General features: G+C 36.1%; 1 long non-coding RNA gene across 4 annotated transcripts in view; it reads left to right on the top strand.

The window, feature by feature from the left end:
• Positions 1–13600: 13600 nt before the first annotated feature.
• The window catches only part of LOC148223671 (uncharacterized), an 80019-nt gene continuing 77945 nt past the window's right edge, over positions 13601–15674 (top strand). Inside the window, exons 1-2 of one of the 4 annotated variants that reach the window (XR_015803924.1) lie at positions 13601–14714; positions 15277–15462. This is a non-coding gene — a long non-coding RNA (uncharacterized LOC148223671). The remainder of the gene's footprint in view (positions 14715–15276; positions 15463–15674) is intronic. The other 3 variants (XR_015803925.1, XR_015803922.1, XR_015803923.1) reach the window with 3 other exon arrangements.

Here is a 15674-nt window from a genome sequence, read left to right on the forward strand (position 1 = left end):
GACAGGTTCAAGAGAACCCAGTAGTTGTTATTAACTGAATGCTAAATGAATATGGTTAAGAATATAAAAGGTTAGTAAGAATATATAGGTATATAATGGTATATAAGAATATAAAAGGTTAATAAGGTATTATTCCTCTGAACTTCATGTAACCTTTGCCATTCATTTGTAAATTTTGATAAAAATTTAGTACTGGCTGTGTCACATCAAAATCAAAACAATGGAACTGCAGTCAGTTTCTTTTTTTGGTGTTTATCTGGTCTGTACATGTTTTTTTTCTTAACTCAAGTGAAGCCAAACTTCAAAACTTATGTGTTTCCTTCAAGAGACAGCACCTTCTGCTGCTGCAAACAGGCATAATGGGCTTTAGACCCAGTTTTAATTACCTAAATTTGGTATACCCTACAGGGTGAAATGCCCAAGTTCCCATTTCACTAAATGGAGAGGTAGACTCAACTCAGTCACACTGGTCCAGCCCCAATCTTTCCATAAAGGTGTGGGTCTTTTGTTCATCCTTTTTTCTTCCAGTTCTGTGCAAATGTCTCAGATATCATGAGGGCATTTCACAAACTTTTAGATTATACCATTTAGGCAAACATCTCACCTAATGTAAAGAGAGCTTGAGCATTGGGCAAATGTGCAATCATCCTCACACAAATACCTCAATTTTATGTAATTTGTATGAACTGATTCTCCTTTCTTGAGGTCAAAGCTGTTTTGCTTTGGATTTCAGTTCTTAAAGTCCAGGATGTGTTTTATCATGAGGTCTATCAACGGAGAACAAGTTATAAAAATTACACAAAATGTTTTTGGGCCAAAATTTTTGTTCAAAGAAATAAACAGTGGGAGGTAAAGATCATCCTGTCCAAAGATCAATTCCTTCTCAAGATTTGTAGGTTTTTTCATATTTTGAATGCTGGAGAAAAGAATCTGCATTTTTTTCAGACATCATTTAAATCCTAATTGATTCTATTTCTCTTCTGCTCTTTTGAGTATGGGCGAGTAGAATAGGAGAGACCAACTAATTTCTTGACTAGAAAAATTACTCTACAAACAACACACTCATCAAATAGGGACCTGCACTTCCACCTCAACCGAGTGTTCTAATGGTAGGATACCAAGTGAAAAAGTAAAATTTATCACGAATAATGTCCATGAAATCTTAAAGGCAGAGATATTCTCACTGAACTTTTTTATCAATGCATTAACTTACTTTTCAAACTTCATTACTTTTTATTATTAACACATCGTGCTCCTGGGTAGTTCCAAGAAGGGTTCTTTGACTTATATTGAAAAGCGTTTCAGCATTGGACAGAATCTCTGCACTTTGCATTCACATTCTTCTGCCTCGTATTTTCCTTTTTCTGACTAGAACTCCACTTTAAAAAAATGTCATACAAACATTTATTTACTGATATTAAGTCACAACCAGCTATTTAATTGCAGGATTAAACCATGTTTCAGATACCCAGAAAGGTGCCTGTTCTTCTAAACACTGAAAGTTAACATAAAAGCTTCTCATGGGTAACCTCCGTGTATTACAAGGGGAAATTAGTTTCAGTTTAAAAACTGAAGAAGTTTTTCAACAAAGGCAGTAATGAAGCATGCCTTTCTCTGACTGTCCATTTCATATCTGAATTGCAATGTTATATTTTCCTATGTTAAGTTTCTTATATTCTCCTATTGCAACATTTTAAGCTATCTTCTGTATTCCTTTCTGGGATTCTGCCAGTTTTATGCTCAGTAATTTGGCCAGTTAATAAGAAGGGCTGATTGCCTGTCTGTCCTCTGCTCTTGGCCTCTGTTTAAACTCCACAGAACACTTCACCTCACAGCAGCTGATGTCAAACCAGTGACTGTGACCCTGTACAGGCTCCGTGGAAATTCAGTGTTTTACAGCCATGGTTTTCTGACCAATCTTGTAAATGTTCAGTAGATTTCCAGATTTTGAGGGAGAGAAAAGGAATGGAGAAACTGGATAAGAATGTATCTTTATATTCTAATACATAATAATTATGGGTGCATAAGTTCTATTTTCTTAAGATTGAAGACCTAATCTTACAAAGTCAAATTAAAAAAAAAAAAAGTGTAGTAAAATGTTTTTAAAATCTTATTCAATATTGGAAGCTCACATACCTCCGAGGAAATTTATTCTCTTTCCTTCACTCCTCTAGAGGCTCCATTTAGCTTCTCAGCATTCAGTTTTAGTTATGAAAACAACTGTTTCAGATTACATAAAAATGTGTGTTCCTAACCAAGTATGCATTGAGTCCAATATTCTTTTACTATGACTCAATTTTTTTGACCTATATAGATCTGATGTTAAATGCTAGAAATCAGAATCTTAGTACTGGAGACTAAATTTGCTCTTAGTTTTACTCAATTAGATAGATGTCTTTTTTTCTTGACTCATCTGTGGGGAAAAAGTTATCCACACGTCTTGCAACATGCATGTATTTGTCTTTCAACAATAATTTGCATCAACCTGTTGAATACTTGACGGCAGCAGGAGAACACATTAATGTAGACTGAAACGTCTTAGCTTTACATAATACAACGTTCTTGTGAATAATTCATTAAGTTACCAGGCAGGGACAATGCCATGAGACTCACATGACTAGCTACTCCATGTAAAACGTCAGCAGTAAATGGCTGAAGCAAATGCTCACATGCGAAAAGGCAGGAGTTCATGTATGTTCAGTTGGGGTAGACTTTTGCACTTAGAGCACTGCAAGCAAGCAATATGACAGAAAGCAGCATTGTGCCAATGGATGAAATGTTAATTAACTATCTCTTGGAAGAATTTCAAAACCAAAATATTTTTGGCCATACTTTCAGCACTCATCAGGTGAGGTGTCTGCTCTTGCACAAAAAACTTTTCAACTTTAATTTCTAGCTAACCTTTGGTGTTGGGTACAATTTGAATCAATAAAAATTGAAAGCAAGATTATTTAGATAATACTCAGTTCCTGGAAAATACAATTTATTGTCATCAGCAATAATTAGTTTCACTAGCAATGTGTCTGCAGATTTACTTTTCTCATTAGTATCTGTTGCAGACATTTAACATTTATTTGGACTTCACATAATGAAATAGGGTAAGTAGTTTGTAAATAATTATTTAACCTACTGGAGATGACATTGCTGAAATATTCAGTCAACATAGCGTTAAAACTGGGGACAAATTTATTGTATGCTCCAAATCTGTCATTTTGCTGTGTGACTAAAGGACTCATAAATTGAAGACATAATAATAATAAATTGAAGACATAATAATAATAATAATGACTTTGATAAATGTGGTTTGGGGAAAGGGAAAATTATTCTCTTTAAAGGAAGTTTGTTCACTCAGAGAATATGCCAACTATTATGAACAAAGAGAAAGGTCGCAATTATCTATCTTAGCCTTTTATAAAGTTTTGCATTACTCTCACATTTCAGAAATTAAATCAGCAGCAAAGTCACTAAGAGACTTTAGAGAGTTTCTAATACTATTGAATTGAGAAAGGAGCGGGAAAGCCAAAAACTTTTCCTAGATTACTGTCACTTCATCTCTACAAAAATGAAAATGTTTTCTTCCAATTATTTTTCCTACCATCCCTTTTACTGTCCTAAATGTCAAAAATAACAAATTAAAACTTTTGCAAATTTCAAGAAAACTGAATGGAGGAACAAAAAGCAGGAGGTGTGACTGATAGAATGATCAGAGGAAGATATACCCTCTTCCACACAACAATCCATACAGAGGGTAAATTTTTCAGCATCAGGTAAACCTATCTTCTTAGATACAAGTCTGTGCCTGTCAATCACAAGCCACAGCACCACTGGAAATCAAGTCCATTTCCTAAGTGCTGTGTTTTCTGGTTTATGCCTGTAAGAGACGGTCTGGAGTTTCCCTCATTTTTTGCCTCACGATCAACACAAGAAGACCCTGAGGACCCCCACCCATGTCATCTTTGGGCAGGAGTTTTCTGGCCTGGTTGAGGTGGATGTTTGTGACTGTTTGTGGGTGTGTTACTGGACTGTGCTGCCATGGTACCAACTGAAAACTGCACGTTCTGCACGTCTGCACCTGCCTCTCAGAGCACCTCACAATGGTCCGTGAATCTCCCCACCTCAAAGCCACTCACTTTGGAAAAGGACTATAAAAAAGTCACTCTCTGGAGAAGCTTTGGAGATCTCCCCGCCTATTAGACCCGCCTATTAGCAGAGGACCACGAGGACGTCCATCTCATCTGTTGGTAGCTATTTCCCTATTCCCCCTCTTTTACTCTCTGTACTGTGTTTCCTATATCTCTGCCTTCTATTGAAACTGAGTTGGTGGCATTCAATAAAAATGCATTGCTGTGAGTAAACTGATTCTGTCCCCTGCTGTGTCTTTTGCACCCCTGAGATCAAACGAACCATCACGACCCTGCCTGTGTTGGATGGATCATGACAATGCCCCTTACAAAACAAACTCCCCTTTCCTGAATTAATAATTGTCTGAAATTTAAAACCCAGAAAGGGAAAAAGAGTCATGAGCCTGTTCTCTTTTTCAGTTTTTCTAGAAGCTGCATGGATTTAAGTACAACATTTAGACTGACCTTCAAAAAGTCCATGTGCTGGTGTGTCTATGACATCTCTTCTTACATAAATTACTCTTAGTGCTTTAAAATTAATTTCCCAGGCTTGAATTCATCCAAGTTAATCTTCCAAGTGTTGGAGATTCTTATGTCTTTGTCTGCAACTCTGAGCGCTCCCACTATCAGATCTCCCTTACTTGAATGAGGATCTATACTTTGATTAAATCACCTTTAACCTTCCTTGCAGAAGTGCTAAAGTGATTGCATTCTTTAAACCTCTGATAATAGGACTTTTTCTGATTTCCAGGGCCCTTTTATGTCCATTCTTTGAACTATCTTCAGTATTTTCATATTTGTCTGGATGTAGACACTGGCAGTAGACACATCCTGGCAGAAGTCTGTCTGTTTCTTGCATACTAAATCTCCTCTCACATGGACAATGTTAGGCCTTTTGCTCCAGTATAAGATTAAAATGTCACATTAAGGAGGTTCTCTGATGATTTCAAGTAGCTTTCTGAGGTAGTATCCCCTTCTGTAGGTGTAGATGCAGTTACTTGTTTTGTTTGCTACTACCCATAATGAAGTACCGTGAATTAAAATATATTTTGGTAGGTTGTAACCATTTCGTTTCAGAGTCACTCCAGATAACTGATCACTTGCCTTCCTCATTAGTTGCAATTCCACACCTAAGTATGTCTAGCATACAGTTCATAACACGGTCTAATATAGACTCTTAATAAAAAATTTCTATGTGTGGAATCCCTGTCAAACAGCTCCACTTACATGTCCCTATATACTTAGAAATACTAGGTTTTAAGGTGGTTTTAAGCTATTTATTGTGTGCGGTCTTCAATTTCTACAAGTTTTTAATCAAGATATGGCTTCATTTAATGACAAAGACCACTTTATTAAGGCAAATATTTCTCAGACTGAGTTGCATTTCTTACAATAAATATATAACTAACACAGGTATTGCTATGAAACTGAATCCAATGTAAATTGTCGTATGTCTGATCTGCTTTTAGTTACGAGTATGAATGCATATTTTTCATCATATTTCTCTGATCTCTTTGTGATAAAAGGATAACTTAATCCAGCTGAATTTAACAGGGAAAAAAGGTTACTGGTTTTATCAGAAAGAATTTCCCTGATACCTTGTAAATTTATTTGTCCAGGTAGTCAAATATGAAGTTATAGTGGATCTAGTCCAGTGCCATTATCACACAGGCTGGGGAAGAAAAGCCAAGAGCAGCATATCTCTTAGAGGGGGAAGTGTGCCAGAGGAACAGGCAAGGCAGCTGCACAGTTCAGGAAGTGTACAGATTAGCTCCATGGTAACTCAAGAGCTCTGCAGGACTGTAAGTATAAATGCCTCCTGGCGTTTTAGGTGCCAAACTATTTGTGACTAGATGCTAAAAAACAGCCCACATCACGTCAAAACACGATCAGCCTACTCTTTATAAAGTAATTTTTCACACACAAACATGCATATATCCAAACACCCACAACCCACTGAAGAGTTCCTGAACAAAACAATGCACATAAGCACATGTAGATACTGTGGTCATCCCAAGTTTTCCTCATGTACTGAGCCTTGTTTAGTGACTTCACTAGAGGCATAGGGATCAAATTTGTATGTTCCAGTTACTTGTTCTGTGTCTATTCAGGACAAGATTTTCGAGTATTATATAGCAGATAATGAAAAGGCAGAAGGATTTAACTCACTTGAGTAATCCTATTTCCTAACATTTATTATCAGTAACTTCACAGCTGCTGTATGGCTTACTTATTAAAATAAAAATTAGGAGGGGAAATCTCTTGATGTCAGGTTTATTCTGAGTGGCAAGACTTACCACCTGACAGATCTGGGTAATTAGAGGAGGCCTTTAACAGAAGGTTAGAACTCAAATACTATACAGAGTTTATTGCTTGTCATGCTGAAATGAGTCTTGGCCAGCACAAGGAATTTTCTCAGTAATGTTCTGCACCGATATTATGCAGAGATGTTTGAATGGTTTCTATCTTTGGAGTCCTCTTTTTTTTCTCCAGATAATGATCTTCCTTTATTCTATCTGTCTCTGAAATGCCAGTTCAACTGAGAATATACAGATGAATGATTAGACAGAACCACACTTTTTTTCAGGGGAAGCATGTAGGTGAGGACAAATTTCTTAACAAGGATGATACCAAGCATATGCTTAAATATTTTACTGATTTAGAAGTAGCATAATCAGTTATATGTTTTGGTTTTTGGTTTTTTTCATTATTCTGTTATTCTTTTTCCAGAGAAAAAAAGTGCTTTTTAAAAAAACTATACACTCCATAGACCTATCTAGCTGCCCTTTGAAAAGAAGAAAGAAATCTGAATTGATTTGGCATAAGCTTCTTTGCTGTGTATTATTCACTCTTCTGAGAGTGATGTCCTGAAGAATATGTCTTCAAGGTACTTCAATCTTATACAGACATCATAATTAAATATGGGAGGTATGAACAAAATACTTGCAGGGAGAACAATCTCCAGTCATTCTGGAGGTGATATCTTGTTCAAACATAGTCCTATACAAGGCTCTGTGGAAAGGCTATTTAGCCTCAAGCATTTGTCACTGGTTTTTGCATTAGCACAAAAAACATTAAAGTGGGTGCAACAAAGTCTCCCTCATCTCCCCCCGACCCTGTGGTGCCAGGTTTACATTTCAGTCTTATCTGACAGGCAGGTGGCATTCTGTTTATATTCAGCTACATCACTTACTGATGTTTACAAAACAAAGTGTACAGATGACAAGAAGAACATCTTTACTACTTAGGTAATCAAAATACTGCATGATAATACTTTCATGATTATTTCCTTCCTCCAGGATAGCAGAACATTTGTCACCAGCAGGATTGAGAAAGGTTTTCATAAAAAAACATGAAACTTACAATTTAATAGTCTTTCTTCAGTAAGCATCTAATTCCTACTGCAAAAGAGAAGAAAATTATAAACCAGAAAAATACTTATTCGTTTTCCTGGAGGGAACAGTGTAATAGAGTGGACTGGGTATGGTAATAGAATTTTCTCCAGTATATAACTCTCGCGTGTCCCCTGTGGTTCTATAAAAACATTCTAAAGAATGTTTCAGTAAACAAAATAAGAGAGTGATAATGGAAACGGAATTAGCAATCATTTGGACAGCCAGCTGTTTTGGGTTAATGTGCATGCCAGTTTTTGGAGATAATCTTTCTGGTTTATTTGAATATACTTAGTTTGCCATCCTGTCAGATTTTTGCGGTCTAGCATACGACAAAACCAGCAGAGTGCTGTGAGTGTTTTTGGACTGCAGTTCAGCATCCTCACAGCTGACCCACAGCATGCAATATCTGATAATTACTGATTTGTCTTAAACGTCTTCATTAAAAGGAAGGAATTTCTCTCCTATTAGCCTCTTCATTGACACTGCTGTTCAGCAAAAAGAAATTTAGTGTTTTGAATAAGCAAGGTTTGGGGTAATTTACTGGGAACAATTCTTTTTTGGTATAAATATTCTGATCAGGTTAACTAGGGCTTGTTTTCAAATAGAATAAATAAAAATTACATGGAAATATTTCTTATGACATTTTTTCCTCATTCAAACAGAAATGTGTACCATCTGTCACAGCAGAGGAAAAAGGCTAATGTTGAAGAGGCGCTATGGTTTTTTAAACTGTAAATGTTTACAACTTTTAAGGGTTAATTTAGTACCTTCCACGTAGGAAAGTGCTTTTAACTCAAAGACAGAAATGGTGATATTATAGTTCCTTACATGAAGTGATACAAAAATAAAAATTTGAGTGATAGGCCAAAGAGTGACAACATTTCATTAATAATTTCCCTTTCCACTCTACACGCTATGTCAGAAACTACACGTGATATCACAAAGTAGAGATAAAAAAAAAAGTTAATAAAGACATCTTTGGTACATTTGGACTCATGAACATTAAGGATCAGGTTGGTTGCGAAATAATAAAGTTTAATACCTTCAAATTCAGTTATATCCTATATTATTAGTAGTAGAAGAGTTGAACTTTCAAGTATAATGCAAGTATATTTCAGAGCTGAGCTACATCACTGACAATGAAGAAACATGAACTTAAAAGAGTTGTGTTGAAACTTGTGCTCTGTGTTGCCCTGGTTAAGATGTCTGGCTCCTAGAGTTGCCAAACACTGTATATATATTCACGTTTTCTCTACAAAGATAGAAATTAGGTTAGTTTCTTGAAGTTAGTTATATTCATTAAAAGAGCTCCTTCTTTGTGATGAGCTGTGGTTTAGAGATAATATTTGCTCCTGCAAATGAAACAGAGCATTTTTCTATAGCAGCAGAGACAATATTACACAAAATGGTCCACTATGCACCAGCATAGGAGAACATAGTAAAGACTGCAATATGAGCATCTTTGCACCTTAACTAGTGCATCTAAAGAGATGATGGATGGGAAGTATCGTCAGTTCCATGTCTCTAATGGTTTTCCACTATAATTTATTTATTTTTCCAATTAAAGGTGTATACACCCTACAGTGTATAAACTTATACATTAGAGCAGAGATGTAACAATGACAGAAGAGCATAAAAGGTGAACAAAAATATATTGAAAACATGTTCATAATTAGGAAGGAGGGATTGACTTAAGGAAAAAGCAAAATCTAATGCAAAAACCCCTAAATAATTAGAGAGTTATTTTCTGTGAGAAAGGGAAACTGTGAAGTAATTTTTGCCATTAACATTTAAATTCATATTAAATTAAGTTTTAATATTTACTGTAAAATTTCAAGTACAACAATAAAATCCATTTCAATCTAATATTAAGTTCTTTAAGTTGCTGCATTATTTTACAGAAGAAAAGGTAATGATTCTTTTAACAATTGTGACTGGAACAGTGCAGCTATTTGTGGGCATCGCATTAATAGAGCAATAAAGTGTATAAAATTTAGTCCCCTGAATTACTAAATACTGGTACCTGTGCCAGCAAACAGACTTTACATATGTACTGATATGGTTACCCATGTTGAGCAATGAGCATGTGCTCATGGGTCATTGGAGAGAAATCACTGCAGAGAGGCCTTTCTGGGCCATGGCTATGAAATAAAATGTGCTGACATGTGACATTTCAAGGGCTAACTTTGCCCTTCCTGTTAATCCATAAACACCTGTTAGCTCACTCACTATTTACAGCATGAAAAACACAGCTGACAGCCACTTTGGAATCTTGTTTCTGACAAGGAGCACATCTTTCAGCAGGCTCTTTATTGGTTACTTTGAAACTCTTAATATGATCCCTAGCATTGCTTTGATTCAGGCTAAATAACATATGGTGCTGAGAAGCTGCTCACAAAATCAGGAATTACCACTGTTAAGGTTATTTTGCACAAGACTGCTCTCTGCTATAGCTTTTCAAATGTTAATGATATAAACATAGGCCACGTGCTTCTACTTGTTCCAGTGTCAAAGACTGTCAAAGACTTCAGGGCTGTTTGAGATCACTAATGTATCTGAAACCAAGGTTCTGATACGGCCTGATATCAAGTCAAGAATTAAGTCATTTCTACTTGGGTCTGATGCTACTTTCCTATGTACTGTTTTGTGTGGCTTCAAGTCAACTCAGTAGGGACGGACAAGCAAGCAGAGATCTGTCTAACCCGAGACAGGAATGTCTTTAGGCAAGAAAGTGAAATAGAGAAGGGAGTTCTTCCATAACCCCATTTATTGGGCATCATGGAGGCCCAAAACTGGTGAATTCCCAAACTCTCAGACAGATACTGATATTTTGCTGCCCAGTGGCTAACTTCATTACACTCCATTTCTGTAGGGGATTATTTCATTCCACATGGTTCCCTGTAGCACACGCTCTCACTCATATGCTCTTGCAGAATGAAAATGGTAGCCAGAGGAAAGGGGAAGCTCCTGGGCCCCTTGGCACTTGCCATCATTGCCCAAATTCAGTGTCTTTTTTCTACTGTAGTAATTAAACAGCCAGGGACATTTTAGTGCCTTTTCATCTCAAAGTTGTTTACATCTACCTTATATTACTAAGTAGCAAATACATTTTTCTGTGAAATGTTATGCTACTATGCAAGGGATTTAGTTCAGAACATGTTTCGAAATACAGTAATGCTCATATGGATTTAAAATCTGAGTGTTTTGGAGGCTGTGAGATACTGCAACTTACAGTAAACTAAGGATATAAGCATCATATAATCAAAAACAGTCTTACCATTTTAAAGTAAGATTTCTGATTTCAAATAAACAAGCTACAGAAATTAGTATTTTAGGATCCCAGAGTTAAGGCAAGAGTACCCCTTGCAAGTGGGTGAGCAGGGAGCTTGGAAAGATATGGGTGTGGGTCTCCAGGAGAGGCTGATTAGGATCACTGGGGCCTTTTGCTCTCGGGGCCTTGACATCTCATATCTGAATGCATATAGAGAATTCCTCTCACGTATATAAATCTAAAGAGGAGATTTCACCACTGGTATACTGGAGCAATAATCAATTGTTTATAGCAACACTTACAGACAAACCTTCAGTGGTTTTGACATCGAAGGAAAATTTGAAATAAATAGAAAATAGGTCTCACAGAGTAATTAATTCACTGCCAAGGTTTAAGAAAAAGTTTCTGCTTTCTGTGTTTTCTTATGTAACAAATCACACCAGATGTGGTAGACACTGCTAAATCTCTTTATTTCTGATAGACAAGTTATATTTGCCTCTCCTCCATCCGCCACAAGCTGCCTTATATATGATGGTGGGAGTCAATCAGTCTGTACACAACCATTTGAAAATAGGTTTCTAGTTTTGGGTAGTCCACTAGGCTCTCCTTATATGAGGACTGCTCATAGAACCATAAAATAGTTTGTGTTAGAAGGAACCTTCATCCAACTCTCACTGCAATAAGCAGGAACTGGATCAGGTTGCTAAAAGTTCTGTCCAGACTTGAAAGTTTCCGTGGATGGAGTATTATTTTCTTTATAAAAGTGAGATTTACATGTAAGTTTATTCTAAGGGAGATGTTTAAAACAAACACAAAAATGCAGTCTAATTCTGCCTTGCCTCACTTTTGCAGTACAAGGAGCACACTAACTTTTTAGATCACTAGTTATCTGCAAGAAGTCCTATGTCAGTAACGAGAATGCTCTCCCAGATTGCTCAATAAATGTTACTGCTTGTCAACAGTTTATTACATGAGGGAGAATCTTTCCCCTCAAATATAGTATTATACTTGCAACATGTCTCAATTTCCATTAATGTTTTTAAAGAGCTATATTTTTCTTTTACTTTGTACCAGTCACTTTTAAAATATTTTTCCAGCATAAATTTGTACTGGAAAGAATAAAAAAAGTTTCTTATTTTAGCATGGATCTATTAGTAACAGTCAAAATACAAATAAGTAGCAGAACAGCGTAGATATTGATATCAAAAGTATTACATGGTATGATTGCATTTGATGGGAAATAACTGGACTGACAATCCAAGACGGCCTAGGTCACTTCTAATTTTATGAACAAATAGTATTAGGAGAGGTATTTATATTGTACCACTAGGTATAGCATATCTTAGCCATTGTCTTACAGAGATAACAGAATAAAATATCTCCCAGATGAACCTAATTTTTGACCTCAGAACACTGCTTTGCAACAGTATTCCCTTTTAAAATACAAATATAAGCAAATTGCTCCACAGTTACTCTACAGTGTAAAAGCTCACAATTAGGTGTTGTGGAATCCTCACTAAAAAAAAAGATAATTCACTACTTTTCACAGAGGCTGATACAAAAAACATAGATAAAAGGATCATGGTTCCTGTGAGATGATAGAGCAAGCAAACTTTTAAATTGACTGAAATGTCCTGTGAGAATCAGGTTCATGGTATGCTAGTCTGTAGGAAACTAACTTATTTACTGCTTTGAATTGTAAAGAGTTTAAACTTCTTTTTTTTCTGGTTTTCTCTCCTGGCTTTCTCCCAGTAAACAATTTTAATATGCTATTAGACTGATGACAAATCAGATTTACTCATAGGCTTCTTAACCCTATTTAATCACACAGAATTGTTTTCTTATAATACAGAAAAGACAGTGGTTTTCCAGGCATGTCATGGTTTCAGATGCAGATGTGATTATTTGCCCTGTAGTGAAGATATGATAAAGAAGTGACATTTTCTGTAGTTGTATTTAAGGACCTACTACATAGTTTGAAATTTTAATATTCTGTTTTTGTTGTTGGGACTAATCTTATGTTAGCTTGCTTACAAATTTTGCTTCTACAGAAAAGCTAGTAAGGCTGTGGTGTCATTTCCTTAACTACAGCACTGTACTTTTTTCATTGGATAGTTTATGAAGTTGATATCAGGCAAATGAACTCATTGTTCAAAGTAAACAGGATTAAAGTTCCACTGTACTTCAACAATAACACCCTTCCTAAACCTCCCTTCAGAACACACAATTTTGCCTATCTTCCCCAGGATTTTGAAAATTAAGTTCTGGTTCTGACCTTGCAGAAGACCAACATTCCCTCTATGAAAGTTTCAACAAATCCATCTTAACATTTCAGGTCTGACCTTCTCTCACAGTGGAAGAAAGAACATTTTGAAAAATGTTAAGCAAATACCATATGAAAATATGGGTGATTTTTTAGCTTCAAAACAGGCAGAAAGTTGGAGCTTTGACTTTATGGGATGACTTTCTCTAGGACAGATAATGAAACTCAGATAAGGCCCTCCAGCTGCATAAAATACAAAGGTAAGAATTTTAAACCTTTTTTTTGCTTGACAACATGCCTGTAAAACAGAAAAAAAGCCCTGTTTGCTCTATATCCATGTTCAAAAGCACTGCTGTCAGGATCTTTTTACAGCTACTAAACCACATGATTGTAGTCAAGATAAGTGTACTCTTAGAACAGAAAAGACCAATGAGCATGACAGTGTTGGAAAAAACATTCTGCCAAAGGAATTAAAGAAAAAAATAAAAACCTTAAACATTTTGGTTTTAAAAAGTGACATGAAGAATCTCAGTAAAATGTGCTTTTATTACTCATTATTTTAATTTGGGGATTTAAAATTTTTCTAGACTTGAAGATTTAACAACTTACTTTACCAACTCAGACGAGTACTATTATATTTAAATGCCACTGATTTTCAGCATACTATCAGAGACTACTATATCTAGAAGATCAGAATCTATTTTACCTGTAATGTCAGTCCTCTTTCACTTAGGCATGAACTAAGATATTTTCTTGCTACTGAACAAACCGTCCAAGTTCGCTGTAATTACAAAGAAGATGAGATTATCTGTTTGGGAGGAGAATTAAAACTATTGCAGCTTTTCATGCCAAAAAAACCCTCCCTCTGTGTAAATTCAGTGTTGCTAGCAGAACCTCAGTCTGAAATAGGATTTCTTACTTAACATGTTCTTCTGGTGTGAAGGAATAATTTCCAACTACACATCTTACAGAAAGCTGCTTACTGATTTTGCTAAGCACACTCATTGAAAATTAGTTCTTCTAATTGCCAAAAATACTTATTTTCCAAATGTTTCTACCTTGATTCTAGCCAGCAGGCAGGACATATACTGTTACAGCAGAGCTCTCATTAGGGATAGAAATGAGCCAAGACACAGACTCTCATTCAACAACATGAAAAGGGTCCTGGTTGATTCTTTTTACAGCTCTGCCATCCTGACTCTGACTACAGCAAGCTCCTACTGCAGGGTCCAGCTGCAGACTCTGGCTGTGGCTATTTCCTGCTGGACCATGGCTGCAAGTATTGGTTTGCAGACTGAACACAGCTTTCACCCAGCTCAGCTGTGACTGCAGGCTCCAACAGCAGCCTCTGACTCCATCAGAGCCAGACTGACCTCACAGCAGATCTTTTACTGCAACAGCTCTCTTCCTTCTTTTGTTCTTCTTTGTGTCTCCCTGGATACATTCCTTCTTCCTCAGGGTCCTCTTCCTCCGAGATCCCCTGACCAGCCAACCCACCCCTGTTATCACACTTATCTTTATTAGTCACAGCTGAAATCCATTAAGGGCAAGCCTGTTACTCTTCTTTGGTAATTAGTACAACTGTGACTGATCGGGAGCAAGGTCACCCTTTTCTACACCTACAATACACCGATGGGCAGAGGAGGTATGAATCAAAGCATGAGGTGAGTTGCAATCTTTTATATTGCTTCTGAAATGAACAGATCCTCAGGTATCAAATTAAATGTAAAATACAGTTCTGTATAAGTAATCTGTTAGTGAAGTTTCTGTTAATTTCTATCTGAATAAAATGTAATAACAAGGTAAAAACAAATTAATTACGTGATATGTGTAGTCTTGCACTTCTGATTGTACCTCAAATTATTGTGCTAGTAAAGTACAGAATACATGTGTAAAAACTAGTTTTTCATAAGCAGAACTTACCTGAACTATGTCATCCTTGAGTGCCAGTGCTTCTGAGAGTTATTGGAAAATGTAATCCCTCATAACTATATACTGTAGTCTTCAGCTGGAACTGTTTTCATAAGTGCATGACATTTTTCTCAGATTTTATTAATATCTTTATAACTATTAGAAGGGAAAAGAGTAGCTGAGATTACAGTGCTTCTGATAACTTCAGTTCTCCTCCCCAGAAAAGCTTTATACCTGTTAGTCACCTTGCACTTAAGTAACAGGGAAAAAAAAGGAAAAGCATTCTCTGTTTTTACTCTGCTTTCTTTCTTCCAGTGTTGTGGATACCTGGTAACACTTCAGCAAGCAAAAGATCAGTGGAAACATATACTTTGGTTGTGAGAGCCCTATGAAAATGACTGCTTTTATTACCCAATTAGTCTACTCCTCCTCTTTGAGAAGGATGACGTCCCAGATGTAGATTTGGTTTAAAGAAATAAAAATGGTAAAATCTCAAAACCAGTAAGTGAAATATTTTTGGTAATTTCACTTTTCCCCTCTTTTATGTTTAACGTTAACATCAATTTTATAACAGATCTTAAGTGTTAAAGTCTATGCATATATATATACATATATATATATATATATATATTGTATTGAACTTCATTTGGTGATACTTTGTATACCATTGTTAAAAGTTTGCTCTGCAATCAGCACTGCCAATACTAAAAGAA

The sequence above is a fragment of the Sturnus vulgaris genome, chromosome 5, assembly GCF_052056855.1.
Source record: "Sturnus vulgaris isolate bStuVul1 chromosome 5, bStuVul1.hap1, whole genome shotgun sequence".
Classification (NCBI taxonomy): domain Eukaryota; kingdom Metazoa; phylum Chordata; class Aves; order Passeriformes; family Sturnidae; genus Sturnus; species Sturnus vulgaris.